Source organism: Mustelus asterias, chromosome 6 (genome assembly GCF_964213995.1).
Source record: "Mustelus asterias chromosome 6, sMusAst1.hap1.1, whole genome shotgun sequence".
NCBI lineage: Eukaryota > Metazoa > Chordata > Chondrichthyes > Carcharhiniformes > Triakidae > Mustelus > Mustelus asterias.
The window spans coordinates 125,119,272-125,133,227 of record NC_135806.1 but is presented as its reverse complement, the minus strand read 5'-3'; positions in this window follow the sequence as shown (position 1 = coordinate 125,133,227).

Sequence of the window (13,956 nt, the reverse complement as noted above, 5' to 3'; positions counted from 1 at the left end):
TTACACTTCTTTAATCCATATCCCTCGATGCTTTTACCTAATAAACAGCTGTCGGTCTCAGTCTTGGAGGTTTCAATTCACCCAACTTCCACAGCCTTTGGGAGAGAGAATGCTATATTTCCACTGACCTTTGTGTGAAAAGTTACTTTCTGATTTTGTTACCAAATGACCTAACGAAATTTATGATTGTGTCCCCGAGTTCTGGATTCACCCACCAGAGGAAATAACTTTGCTGTATCTACTCGATCCAATTTTTTATCATTTTTAACGTGTCTGTTCAATCATCCCACAACATCAAGGGAATAGAAGAGTCTTTCCAGCCTGTCCTCATAAGTTAACTCTTTAAGGTTCAGCCTATGTTTGGTGGACCTGTGCTTTGCACTCACCAAGGGCAACCCAAACCTCCAGATGAGACCTGACCAATGACCTGAAGCCTAATTTGCTCCTCTTTAGACAGAATTACCTTTGTAATTTCCCACTCCCATCTAAACCCACCTCCTCCTAATTTAGAGTGACCTGCAATCTTGGGCAGAATATTATGCCCTTGTCATGGTGAGGGGTGGGCCACAAAAGCCAGAGAGCGTGGGCAGCACGGTAGCACAGTGGTTAGCACTGCTGCCTCACAGCTCCATGGACCCGAGTTCGATTCACAGCTTGGGTCACTGCCTGTATGGAGCTTGCACATTCTTCCCGTGACAGCTCGCCAGTCAGTTTTCCACTAGGAATTTAGGATTAGAGAATTGCCTCTATTTTTTATTAAAATAAATTATCCCAATCCTTCAAGACACTATGTGGGAGATAAAGCATACCACTATAATAGAGAGTAGGTTTTAAGCTACGGTACTTTATCTTGTGTTAGTCATAGATTAATAAATAATGCATGTGACCCCTGAAACGTGGTATAACAGAGTGTTGTTTGGTGAAGAGCTATTATACCTCCTTTTAATGGTGTCATGTATAAATCGATATGGATGTACCAGAGTTGTACTAATTAACAAAATACTGTCGGAATTTCTCTTAACATGACAGCTCTGCATCTGATGGTAGATGGAACGTAGGAGGATTGCATATAGTACCACTTTGTAAAGTACTCCACAAGATACTAAAAATATAATAATTGTTCCATAATCTCCTGCTTTATAGGTCGGCACGGTGGCACAGTGGTTAGCACTGCTGCCTCACAGCGCCAGGGATCCGGGTTCAACTGGGTCACTCTGCATGCGGAGACTGCACGTTCTCTCCGTGTCTGTGTGGCATTGGATTCCTCCAGGTGCTCCGATGTTCTCCCACAGTCCGAAAGGTGTACTGGTTAGGTGCGTTGGCCAAGCTAAATTCTACCTCAGTGTATCCGAACAGGCGCCGGAGTGTGATGACTGGGGGATTTTCACAGTAGCTTCATTGCGGTGTTAATGCAGTATACTTGTGAGACAAATAAATAGACTTTAGAAATTAAAAGAAGTGCATTTTAATTTTCTCCACTACATCAAGCCTCCATCCATCTGGTGTTCAATCGTTGATAATCTCAGTCACAAACACTGAGAGAAGGCATTGCCAGAGAGTTCCTGGTCCAGAAAATTGACTTTGTTTCAGTCTGAAATCCTAGTGAGGAGACAGTCTAGATATTTCAGCAGTTACGACTGTATACCCAATTGCTACTAAATACTGAAATCCAATTGATCCAGATTGACATCCAAGATTGAAAATAAACCTATTCTGGAATGGAGACTGGTTCTTGATAGTATTCATGGCAGATGTCTGATGACTGCCTCCGAGCTTACTTTATATTACATTTTCTATTTTACAACAGTAACTTCAAAAGTACTTAATTGCTTATAATGCTCATTGTTGGTCATGAACAGTGGTATATGAATGCAATGGGGCAATGGTGGAGTCGTGGTATTGTCACTGGGCTAGTAATCCAGAGACCCCTGGTAATTCTCTGGGGACCTGGTTTCAAATCCCACCCCGGCAAATGGTGAAATTTAAATTCAGTGAAAATCTGGAATGTCCCTGAAAACCATTGTCATAAAAAAAAGAGGGCGGCACAGTGGTTAGCACTGCTGCTTCACAGCTCCAGGAACCTGGGTTTGATTCCCGGTTTGGGTCACTATCTGTGTGGAGTTTGCACATTCTCCCCGTGTCTGCGTGCGTTTCCTCCGGGTGCTCTGGTTTCCTCCCACAGTCCAAAGATGTACGAGGTTAGGTGCATTGGCCATGTTAAATTACCGCTTCGTGTCCTGGGATGCACAGGGTAGAAGGATTAGCGGGGTAAATATGTGGGGTTATGGGGATAGGGGCTGTGCAGGATTGTTGCCAGTGCAGACTTGATGGGCCGAATGGCCTCTTACTGCACTGTAGGGTTTTTATGGTTTCTTAAAGCCGACCTGGTTCATGAATGTCCTTTAGGGAAGGAAATCTGCCCCCCTTACCTCATCCGGCTTCCATGTAATTCCAGATCCACAGCAATATGGTTGACTCTGAAATGGCCTAGGTCAATTCAAGGGCAATTAGGGATGGACAATAAATGTTGGCTTAGTCAACAACCTCCTGAACAAATAAAAAAACCTTCTGTTTTATAACATGGAATAAAGTAAGGAAGTTCTCCCTGCACCTCCTAAAGACCATGCAAACTTTTCCCTATCATTGAATGTTTCCAGTGCCCTTCATTCCAGATATGGCTGAATAACCAATAGTAAAGATTCTAGGGGGAGGAAACCTTAGAAAATTGCACTTTAGCCCAGAGGAGGTTATTGTAGGTTCAGTATCAATTTTGCATTAGATATCCATTTGCCCAACTTATACCGCCATAACTAATTTTGCAAGGTGTCTATTCTAGTCTGGTGCAATCTGCCATCCTAAAATCCTGTTCAAATGTAAATTATAAATATGATTGTCCCTGAATCAGAGGTATTTGTTTCAAGCATCAATCCATGCTGATGTGAACACATTACTCAGGTAGCATTCTACTTTTAGAGCAACAGCATTTGAGATGAAATGTTAAATCAAACACTTAACTCCTGTCATGGGAAGTGGGCGTCGCTGGCAAGACCTGCCCTAGTTGCCCTTGGGTTGAATGACTTGCAAGGGGCCATTTCAGAGTCAACCACATTGCTGTGGGTCTGGAGTCACATGTAAGCCAGACCAGGTAAGGACAGCAGATTTCCTTCCCTAAAGGGCATTAGTGAACATGATGGGTTTTTTAAATAATTGACAATGGTTTCATGGTCATCATTAGGTTCTTAATTCCAGATTTTTAAATATTTATATCGATTGAATTCAAATTTCACCATCTGCCACAGTGGGATTCAAACCTGATACTGTGTAATCCAGGTCCAAGGAACATTACCCTGGATCTCTGGATCTGTAGTCCAGGGAAAATACCACTACATCACTGCCTCCGCTGTTCAGGTAGATGTAAAGAATGACATTTGAGGAAGAATGGACAGTTCTCCCAGTCTACAACTATTTTTGTTCCTTCTCACAATCACCTTCTGGGGGTGATTTTCCGGTTCTTCCCGCCAGCAGGAGCTTCTGGTCCTACCAGTGGGGACCACCCTGCCGTGGGAGGAGTTAAGGGAAACCGCAATGGTAATAAATCCACCCGACTGTTTGCTTTTAATTCATCAAATGCTTCATAATGTTAAAAGCATTTATTAGCTCACTCCTCTACCTTACCTTTTCTAGAGAAAACAGGCCTAGCTTCTTATTTCCTCTCTTGATAGCTATTACTGATTTCCTGAATCTCTCTGCAACTGACCTTCAAATTTGCTCTCTGTTGCAATTTAACTATAGTGTGCAACTGAGATTTTAGCCGAGGTGTTGGGGAATCCAACACTTCTTCTTATTTACCCCAGTATCTTTAATCTATCTGCTCTCTATCGCTTATACATTAATTTGCGAAGCTATGTCTGACTAAAGGTTGGTCAATATTTACTGTCTAAGATGGAACTTTGGAATACAAAGGTCTAATGTTTACAGACTTTGAGACCAAGGCAACATTTGGCATTACACCATCGGGATTCAGACACTTATAAAAATATATTTCATTGGATGTGTGCATCATTGTGCTTGCATTTATTATCCATCCCATAATTACCCTTGCGAAGGTGATGGTGAGCTGCCTTCTTGAACTGCTGAAGTTCATCTGATACACCCTTCCCTAGGAAGGGAATGCCAAATATTTGACCCAGTGACATTGCAGCCATATAGTTCCAACTGAATATGGTGCGTGGCTTGGAGGGTGTTGTGTATGTGGTGTCTGTCTCTTTAAGACAACACAGCAGAAGAGTCACCTGACTTGAGAAACCAATGGGAACCGAGAGTAAGTGATCACACCATAGGATGAAGTCCTCTCTCGGGCAAATTCCTCCAGCAGCCACGTAGTTAACATTATTATCTCTGTGTCTTTTTTATATTTTTTTCTGGGTGGCACAGTGGTTAGCACTGCTGCCTCACAGTTCCATGGACCCGAGTTCGATTCCCAGCTTGGGTCACTGCCTGTATGGAGCTTGCACATTCTTCCCGTGTCTGCATGGGCTTCCTCCAAGTGTTCCGGTTTCCTCCCACACTGCAAAGATGTGCAGGTTAGGTTGATTGACCATGCTAAATTGCCCCTTAGTGTCAGGGGGACTAGCTAGGATAAATGTATGGGGTTATGGGGATAAGGCCTGGGTGGGATTGTGGTCAGTGCAGACTTGATGGGCCGAATGGCATCCTTCTGCACTGTAGGGAATTCTATGATTCTATGATTATGAAGGCAGGAGCATGACTCTAGGGCAGCCTAGAGCTGAACTGCTGCAAATAGATTCTCTTTCCAATTAATACTTTTTGTTCCTAATGAAGTCTGAAATCTCTTGATGATGCTGGAATGCCACAACATAACAGAGGGATAAAGGCAAAATACTGAGGATGCTGGAATCTGAAACAAAGAACAGAAAATGCTGGAAAATCTCAGGTCTGACAGCATCTGTGGAGAGAAAATAGAGCCAACATTTTGTATCAGGACAACCCTTCATCAGAGCTTTATAACAGGGACGAATTTGCAGATGGTGGCATTCCCATGTGCCTGTTGCCCATGTCCTTCTAGGTATTAGAAATCATAAGGTTGAAAGTCCTGTTGAAGGAGCCTTGGTGAGTTATTTCAGTGCATCATGTATATGGTACACACTGCTGTCATTGGGCACCAGTGGTGAAGGGGGTGAATGCTTAGGGCAGTGGGTGGAGCACTGATCATGCAAACTGCTTTGTCCTGGATGATGCTGAGCTTCTTGAGTGTTTTGGGAAGCGCATTCATCCACGCAGATGGTGAGTATTCCATCACTCACTTGACTTGTGCCTCAAAGATGGTGGGCAGGCTTCGAGGAGTCAAGGAGATGTGCTACTCTTTTGAATAAGGAATTCAAAAATCTCACGAGGTCACAGGCACTGAAGATGAGGAACATCTGCCACAAAATAATACACATCACCGGAATCTAACATTGAATTAAGCAGTGGCAATAACATTTGATTGAAGCTGTGTATTCTCTTCGCAGGAGTGCTTTTTTGTATCCTTATTGCTTAATGTTACTCCTCACTCATCAATTGCACTATTTCGATTTACATAAATGTGTAATATTGATCAGTTGGGTTGTAAATGATCATGCTTTAGTAGAACAGATTAGCTCAACCAGAGCTGGTTTGCCATTAACAAAATTAATCTTCATTTAAGTGCTTATTGTATTTTGCATAATTATATTGCACAACATAAAAATATACGCCGTTTTAGCGTTGGACCAACTTGCTGATGAACCTGGTATTACTGAGGAGTGTATGAGCTGGGTACATAACTATCAGTGGGCCCGTCATAGAGGGAATAGCGTTCTGCATTCGCAAAGTCCGGGCAACTCATTCTATTAATACTCACACACCACCTGCATTTTCAGTTGCAGCAATGTATCCAAACAGGGCAGCGAACTCCCACTCGTCTCTGTCCTCTCTGCAAAGCAGTCAACCGTCGGAGATTTCTGAAGATCAGCAGGGAACTGTATGGATGCAGAGGTCAGAAAAAAGAGCTGAAACGTTTTGAGATATTCATTAAGAGAGAACATCAGAATTCTCCAAAACACTCCAGCAGCTGTGACTAAAGTGTACCTACCCAAACCAGCACAGAATAAATAACGGGCGATAATACATTCGATCATGCATTATAATCAGGCATTTTCAAATCCAAGCACACCTATGTCGCAGTGCTTTTCATTATCGCTTACTGAATTTATAAACACTTTGTCGAGGATATTTAGCCAGGCAGTGGCTTTTGTTGAGGTTACAATGAAAGCACTCAATAATGTGCCTGATTGTGCAGCAAAATGGGTAAAAATGTCTCCCATTATGTTGTTAATTAATTTACATTAGTATAATTATAAAAGCAATGTTGACAATGATATTGCAGTGCCCTTCATGCTCCACCTATTAGTACCAGGCTCTCAGCAACTCTCCAGCAGTCCTTAAAGGGAGACAGGGTGCTCTTAAAAAAAGAAATCCAGAGTCATTTTTAATATTTTCTTTGGTGAATCAAGGAGGAACAGTAATGGAGTCACAAAATGGAGACATGCAGGTCAATGAAAACAGATCAACAGAAACCATTTGGATTGGATTGGACTTGATTTAATTTATTATTGTCACATGTATTGAGATACAATGAAAAGTATTGTTTCTTGCATGCCAAGCAGACTAAACATACCGTTCACAGAGTACATAGGGCAGAAGGAAAGGAGAGGGTGCAGAATGTAGTGTTACAGTCATAGCCAGGGTGTGGAGAAAAATCAGCTTAATATAAGGAAGGTCATTCAAAAGTCTGATGGCAGCAGGGAACTTGAGTCGGTTGGTACGCGTCCTCAGACTTTTTCCCGACAGAAGAAGTTGGAAGAGAGTATGTTTGGGGAACGTGGAGTCCTTGATTGTGTTGGCTGCTTTTCTGAGGCAGCGGGAAATGTAGACAGTGTCAACGGATGGGAGGCTGGTTTGCGTGATGGATTGGACTACATTCACGACCTTTTGACGTTTCTTGCGGTTTTGGGGAGGTTATCTGATAGGGCAGCTGAGGAAGTAAATCCAACCATGCCATAAATTGTATAGATTTCCACTACAGTAGGTATGGTTGGAATTAGGGATACACCTGTGTGTTAGGGGGAGTGGGAGATGTTGGGAAAGGGGGAGTAGAACTTGCTATCACCTCTAAAAGACCTGCTTTGGAATATCATTGAATCATTGAAGTTTTATGATGCAGATCATGGAGGCCATTCAGCCCATTGGGTTTTTAATAGCTGTTTGTAAGACCCATCCAATTAGTTTCACTTCCCTTTTCTTTCTTTCATGAGTCTGCAAGATTTTCCTTTCCGGGTGTGGGGTAAGCATGAGAGTATGCTGTTGAAATGGATGTTCGACCATGATCAGATTGAATGGCGGAGCAGGCTCAAAGGGCCGAATGGCCTACTCCTGCTCCCATTTTCTATGTCTCCATGTCAAAATCCATTTTAAATGCAATAATTAAACCTGCTTTCCCTGCACTTATAGACAGTGCATTCCAGAACATATGAACACCAGGTGGAGAAAAAAAATCCTGATCTTCCCCGTTGTACTTTAGTCAATTATCTTAAATCTGCATTGCCTCATTCATGATCCTCCTGCTAGTACTGCTTTCTTTATCCAACAACATCCTTCATAATTTTGAGAACTATTCTTAAATCTCCCCATAACCTTCGCTGTACTGAGGAGAACAATCCTAGCAACTCTAATTCCTCCATTTAACTGGAGTCCTTCGTTAAATTTATACTTGCCCCAAGAGCATGCTTTATCTACCATTACCCTGAATGATAATTAACAATGTGGCAGCCTGACCACCCATATTGATGGTCTTCACTCAGTTTGCTGATTACCACCTCCTCAATTTTCTCCAGAGAGTTCTTTGGACAAGAGGATAATCATCCAACGGATCATGTAGATGAGCAGAGACTCTTCAATACAATGTTTACCTACTCAGTTCACTGCTCCCAGAATCAATATACATGTAAAGACTTGATTACCTGAAAAGGTTTGCATTCCAATCATTACCTTGCAATTGTGTCTTCGCCTATATGTGCCGCGTTTGCAAAAGCTACCTCCCCACTCACCTGATGAAGGAGCAGCTTTCTGAAAGCTCGTGATTCCAAATAAACCTGGTGTTGTGAGACTTCTTATTGTGCCTCGTCCAACACCGACATCTCCACATCATGCCCAGAATCAAAGTAATTGCATACCACTACTGAAATTCTCACCCTCAAACTCACTCAATATTTGTTTAACACAGACTGGTTTTGGAAATACAATCAAGAAATCTGCAACAGGTTCCGTTAATGTGTGAGAGGAATAGAGTGCAGAGGTAGGGAAATCTGGTTACAACTATACAGGGCGTTGGTGAGACCACACCTGGAGTACTGCACGCAATGTTGTCTTAAAGAAGGCCAGCTTTCATTGGAAGTAGTTCAGTAAAGATTCACTCGGCTGCATTGTGGGATGACAGGGTTGTCTTGAGGAAAGTTCGAACAGATTGGACCTATACTCACTGGAGTTCAGAAGAATGAGAGATGATTTATTGAAATATATAAGATTCTGAGGGGACTTGGCTGAGTAGACGCTGAGAGGATTTCTCTTGAGGGGTGGGGGGGCGGAATCTAAAACTGGGGGTCACAGTTTGAAAATCAGGGATCTCTCATTTACGACAGAATTTAGGAGGAAATTCCTTGCTCAAGTGGTGATTAGTCTTTGGCCTTCTCTTCCACAGGGAGCAGTGGAGGCTGGGTCACTCAATATATTTAAAGCTAGGTTAGGCAGATTTTTAATTGGCAAGAGAGAAAAGGATTATGGAGTTAAGGCCACAATCAGATCAGCCATGATTTTATTAAATGACGAAACAGGCTTGATGGACCGAATTGCCTCCTCCTACTGCCATTTCATGTGACATTCGTATTTTCGTATAACAAAATCGAGATGGATTAATTGACGTTACTATTAACATCCTTTGTCATGTTCCTGCTCTAGCTGCTTCCTCTTAGCACACTGGCAGTTAATGCATGTTCCAGAACACTACCCTACTAATGATGTAACAGTCATTTGCTGTATTCTGTGTCTGATGCCAAATGTTTCATCGTGCACCTGGTCTCTGAGTGTAGCCAAGCAAGCTAGAAATCTGTGCTAACATCCTTACCACTAACACTTCTCAATTCACCGATGCGTTCTAATCCTTTGGCAGAAGCGATGGTGATTAAGAAGCTCTGGGATTTCAGAGCATCTGTGTTATGTAGAAAGTGTGATATAAACCAGTCTGGCACCTTGCCTCTCATTTTAATCAATACATAAAAAGTAATCCTGAATGGCCACTCTGGCTGAATAGGTTCATCAGCCACACAGTAGACAATAATTGCCTTTTATTTATAGAGCTGTGTTGCTTCCATATTTACATATTTGTTTTAATAATATAAGTTAGAACTCATTGCTTACAACATTTCTATGTTGTGCCATCTGCAAATGTGAAATTTGTGTCCTCTGTCATTTGAATGTGTCTATTGTAACACTGGTCCTAATAGGAACATAGGGACAGAAATAAGCCATTTAGTCCTTCAAGGCTCTTCCATCATTCAATGAGATAGAACCATGGAATCCCAACAGTGCAGAAGGAGTCTGCACCGACTCTCTGACAGAGTATCTTATCCAGGCCCACCCTATCCCCATAACAGCGCGCATTTACCATGGCTGTTCCACCTACACATCTTGGGACGCTAACAGAGGAATTTTCCGTCCCACCCACCACAGGAATTGTAGCGGTGGAACAGGCCATGCAAATGTCCGTTGACCTTGGGTGGGATTTTCCGGTCTTGGGGTGAGCGTGGCTGGAAAATCCCACTTTAAAGGGCAATTTATCATGACCAATCCACTGAACATGCACATCTTTGGACTGTGGGAGGAAGCCAGAGCACCCGGAGGAAATCCAGGCAGACACAGGGAGGCCGAAATCGAACTCGGGTCTCTGGCGCTGAGAGGCAGCAGTGCCAACCCACTGTGCCATCGTGCCGCATATAGCTGATCTGTCACCAAGCTCCACATACTCACCTCTGTCCTATGCCCCTTAATACCTCTGGTTGATAAAAATCTATCAATCTTAGTTTTAAAAATAACAATTGATCAAGCATCAATTGCAATTTTCCGGAAGAGATTTCCAAACTTCTACCATCCTTTATGTGTGGACACATTTCCTAATTTCATTCCTGAAAGGTCCAGATCTAATTTATAGACTCTGCCCTTAGTCTGAGTGGAAATCAAAGAACAAAGAACAAATAACAGTGCAGCAGAGGAACAGGCCCTTCAGCCCTCCAAGCCTTAACTGATCACATTGTCCTATCTAGACCAACCGCTTATATCCCTCTATTCCCCGTCTGTTCATGTGTCTATCCCAGGTAGTCTTAAATGTCGCTAACGTGTCTGCGTCAACCACCTCACTTGGCAGTGCATTCCAGGCTCCCACCACCCTCTGTGTAAAAAACTTCCCCTGCACATCTCCACTGAACCTTTCCCCCTTACCTTGAACTTGTGCCCCCCTTGTAATTGTCATTTCTACCCTGGAAAAAAAGCTTCCAACTGTTCACCCTATCTCTTCCCCTCATAACTTTATAAACTTCTATCAGGTTGCCCCTCAGCCTCCGTCTTTCCAGGGAGAACAATCCCAGTGTATTCAATCTCTCCTCAGTGGAATATCAGTGGAATATTTTCACCCTAATTATCCAAACTGTTCCCCTTACTATGTTGAAAACCTCAGTAAATTACTCCTTCACCTTCCAAATTCCAAAGAAATGCAGCATCATTTTATGCCATCCTTGTGAGTTAACCCTTTGAGTCCAGGTTTCATTCTGATAAATTTTACGCAGCCTCCCAACAAGGCCAGTCTATCCTTCCTAAGGTGCGGTGCCCAAAATTTCTCACAGTCCTAATATCAACCCTCGAGACTCACCACTGTATGTTTTCTTCCAATCTGACAAACAACCGATCACTTTGCTTCCTATTCCTGACTAATTTCAGACCTCTGCTGCAAATGCCATTTTATTCCTAATGGCTTCCATTTTGCGAGCAAGCCCATTATGTTGCACTTTATCAAGCAGCTTTTGAAAGGCTTTATGGACAATATTTTTCCATTATCTTATGTAATAACTCAATCAAATTTGTCAGATACAATTTACCTTTAGAAAATCCATGTTGGCTGTCAGTTCGTAATTCTTTCTCTCCTCAGCAACATTGAGTTTTGTCCTGCAGTATGCTTTCGAGAAATTTAGCCATCATTTGGCATTAGGTTGAGTGACCTGTAGTTGCCTGGTTTATTTTTTGCCCACTTTTGAACAGGGTTTCAAAATGAATGAGGGAAGATCTCACAGAAACCTATAAGATTCTGATAGGACTAAATAGGGTCGCTGCAGGATGGATGTTCCTCATGGTTGGGGAGTCGAGAACCAGGGGTCACAGTCTGAGGATGTGGGATAGGCCATTTAGGGTTGAGGTCAGGAGAAATTTCTTCAGCCAGAGAGTAGTGAGCCTGTGGAATTCGCTACCACAGAAAGCAGATGAGGCCAAAACATTGTGGGGGGTAATCTTATCTTCTGGCCCCACTGGTTGATGGGTGGGGCGAACCAGTAAGATTGTGAGAGCCAGCAAAACAGGATTTTGCCTCTCCCGATTTTCCCGGCATCGGATATCCAGCGAGATCAGCCTCACGCGCGAAAAGGAAGTGGGGCTGTTTGTAATATTTCAATTCTATGGCAAGGAGAATTTAAATATTACAAATGAGCCTGGGACAGAATCGTCCATTCTCACTTGCCTTAGCGGACTTGCCAGTGAAGGTCCTCACTAGTGAGGATCACACATGGTCCCCAGCAACAGGGACCTGTCGTGATGACTTTAGCAGTAGTACTGGAGGCCACTGCGGCCTCCCTGGGAAGTTGGGAGTGGCGGGTTGCCACTTATGGTTGGCATTGGCACTGCCCTCCAGGCACTCTGGCACTGCCAGCCTGGCACACTTGCAGTGATCAGCGGGCACTGGGCAGTGCCAAGGTGCCTGAAGGGGGGTGGGATCAACTGGGAGGGAGCAATGCCTGAAAGAGGCAGGGCTTAAGGGGGGACAGGTGGGGGGGGGATGCGACACACTCTGCAACCGGGATTAACATAGAAACATAGAAACCCTACAGTGCAGAAGGAGGCCATTCAGCCCATCGAGTCTGCACCGACCACAATCCCACCCAGGCCCTACCCCCACATATTTACCCGCTAATCCCTCTAACCTACGCATCCCAGGACTCTAAGGGGCAATTTTTAACCTGGCCAATCAACCTAACCCACACATCTTTGGACTGTGGGAGGAAACCGGAGCACCCGGAGGAAACCCACGCAGACACGAGGAGAATGTGCAAACTCCACACAGACAGTGATCCGAGCCGGGAATCGAACCCAGGACCCTGGAGCTGTGAAACAGCAGTGCTAACCACTGTGCTACCGTGCCGCCCAATGCTGCACACTCTGTAACCAGCGACAAACTGGGCAGGGCGTGATCAGCTGGTCCATGCGAGATGGGGGGGATGGGGGGGGGTGGGGGTGATTAGCCACGACATGCAGGATGAGTGGAGGGATTGGACAGTCCATGGGGATGGAGGGATTGGACGGTCCATGCATGGTGGGGGTGGTGATCCTCCTGCCTGTGTGGGAGGGGGTGATTGGCTGGCCCATGTACGGTGGGGAAGGTCATAGAGTCATAGAAGTTTACAGCATGGAAACAGGCCCTTCAGCTCATCTTGTCCATGCCGCGCTTTTATTTTAAACCCCTAAACTAATCCCAATTGCCCGTATTTGGCCCATATCCCTCGATACCCATCTTACCCATGTAGCTTTCTAAATCAGTCGCAGAGGCCAGCAATAGCGTGGGGGATGGCAGTGACAGATCTCTGTTGCACAGGGCACAATGGTGTCCTCTGCTGTCAGCTGCCAGCTTCCAGGCAAGCTTAGACCCCATGCCCCCCCCCCCCTGCTGGCAGGAAACAGATCTTGCTTCATTCTTTCCTCAGAGTGTGATAAGATTGGATTTTTAACTCGGCCAAAAAATTGGCGCGATTCTGTTCCATTTTCACGCTCATTTGGCATTTAGAAATGTTTTGGTAAGATTACCTCCTGTATGTTTTCATGAAGGAGTTAAACATAGATCTTGGGGCTAAAGGATATGGGAGGAAATTGAGAACAGGTTACTAAGTTGGATGCATAGAACCCTCAGAATCTCTGCAGTGCAGGAGGAGGCCATTCGGTCCATTGATCTTCACTGACTCTCCAAAACCCCATGCATTTCCCATGGCTAATCCACCTAAACCTAATCAACACATCTTTGGACACTAAGGGGCAATTTAACATGGCCAATCCAGCTAACCTGCACATCTTTGGACCAGGGCACCCAGGGGAAACCCATGCAGACATGGGGGAGAATGTGCAAACTCCACACAGTCACCCAAGGCTGGAATTGAACCTCGGTCCCTTATGCTGTGAGGCAGCAATGCTCACCACTGCACCACCGTGCCACCAAATTTAAATTGCACTCGCTGCCGTGATGGGATTTGAACCTGTGTCACCATTGCATTCACATGTTACTTGGATTATTAGTCCGGTTCCATTACTACTGCCCAACATCCAGTCCTGGATGAGCAGCCACGATTTTCACAGTAACTTCATTGTTGTGTTAATGTAAGCTTATCTGTGACACTAATAAATAAACTTGAACTTGATCATGATGAATGGCAGAAAAGGCTTGAAGGGCCGAATGGCCTACTCCTACTCCTATTTTCTATGTTTCTATGTTTTCTCCAGAACCACTCCCAGACCAGATGCATTTCTTTCCTTCTTGTCATCCTTCTTTAATGAATA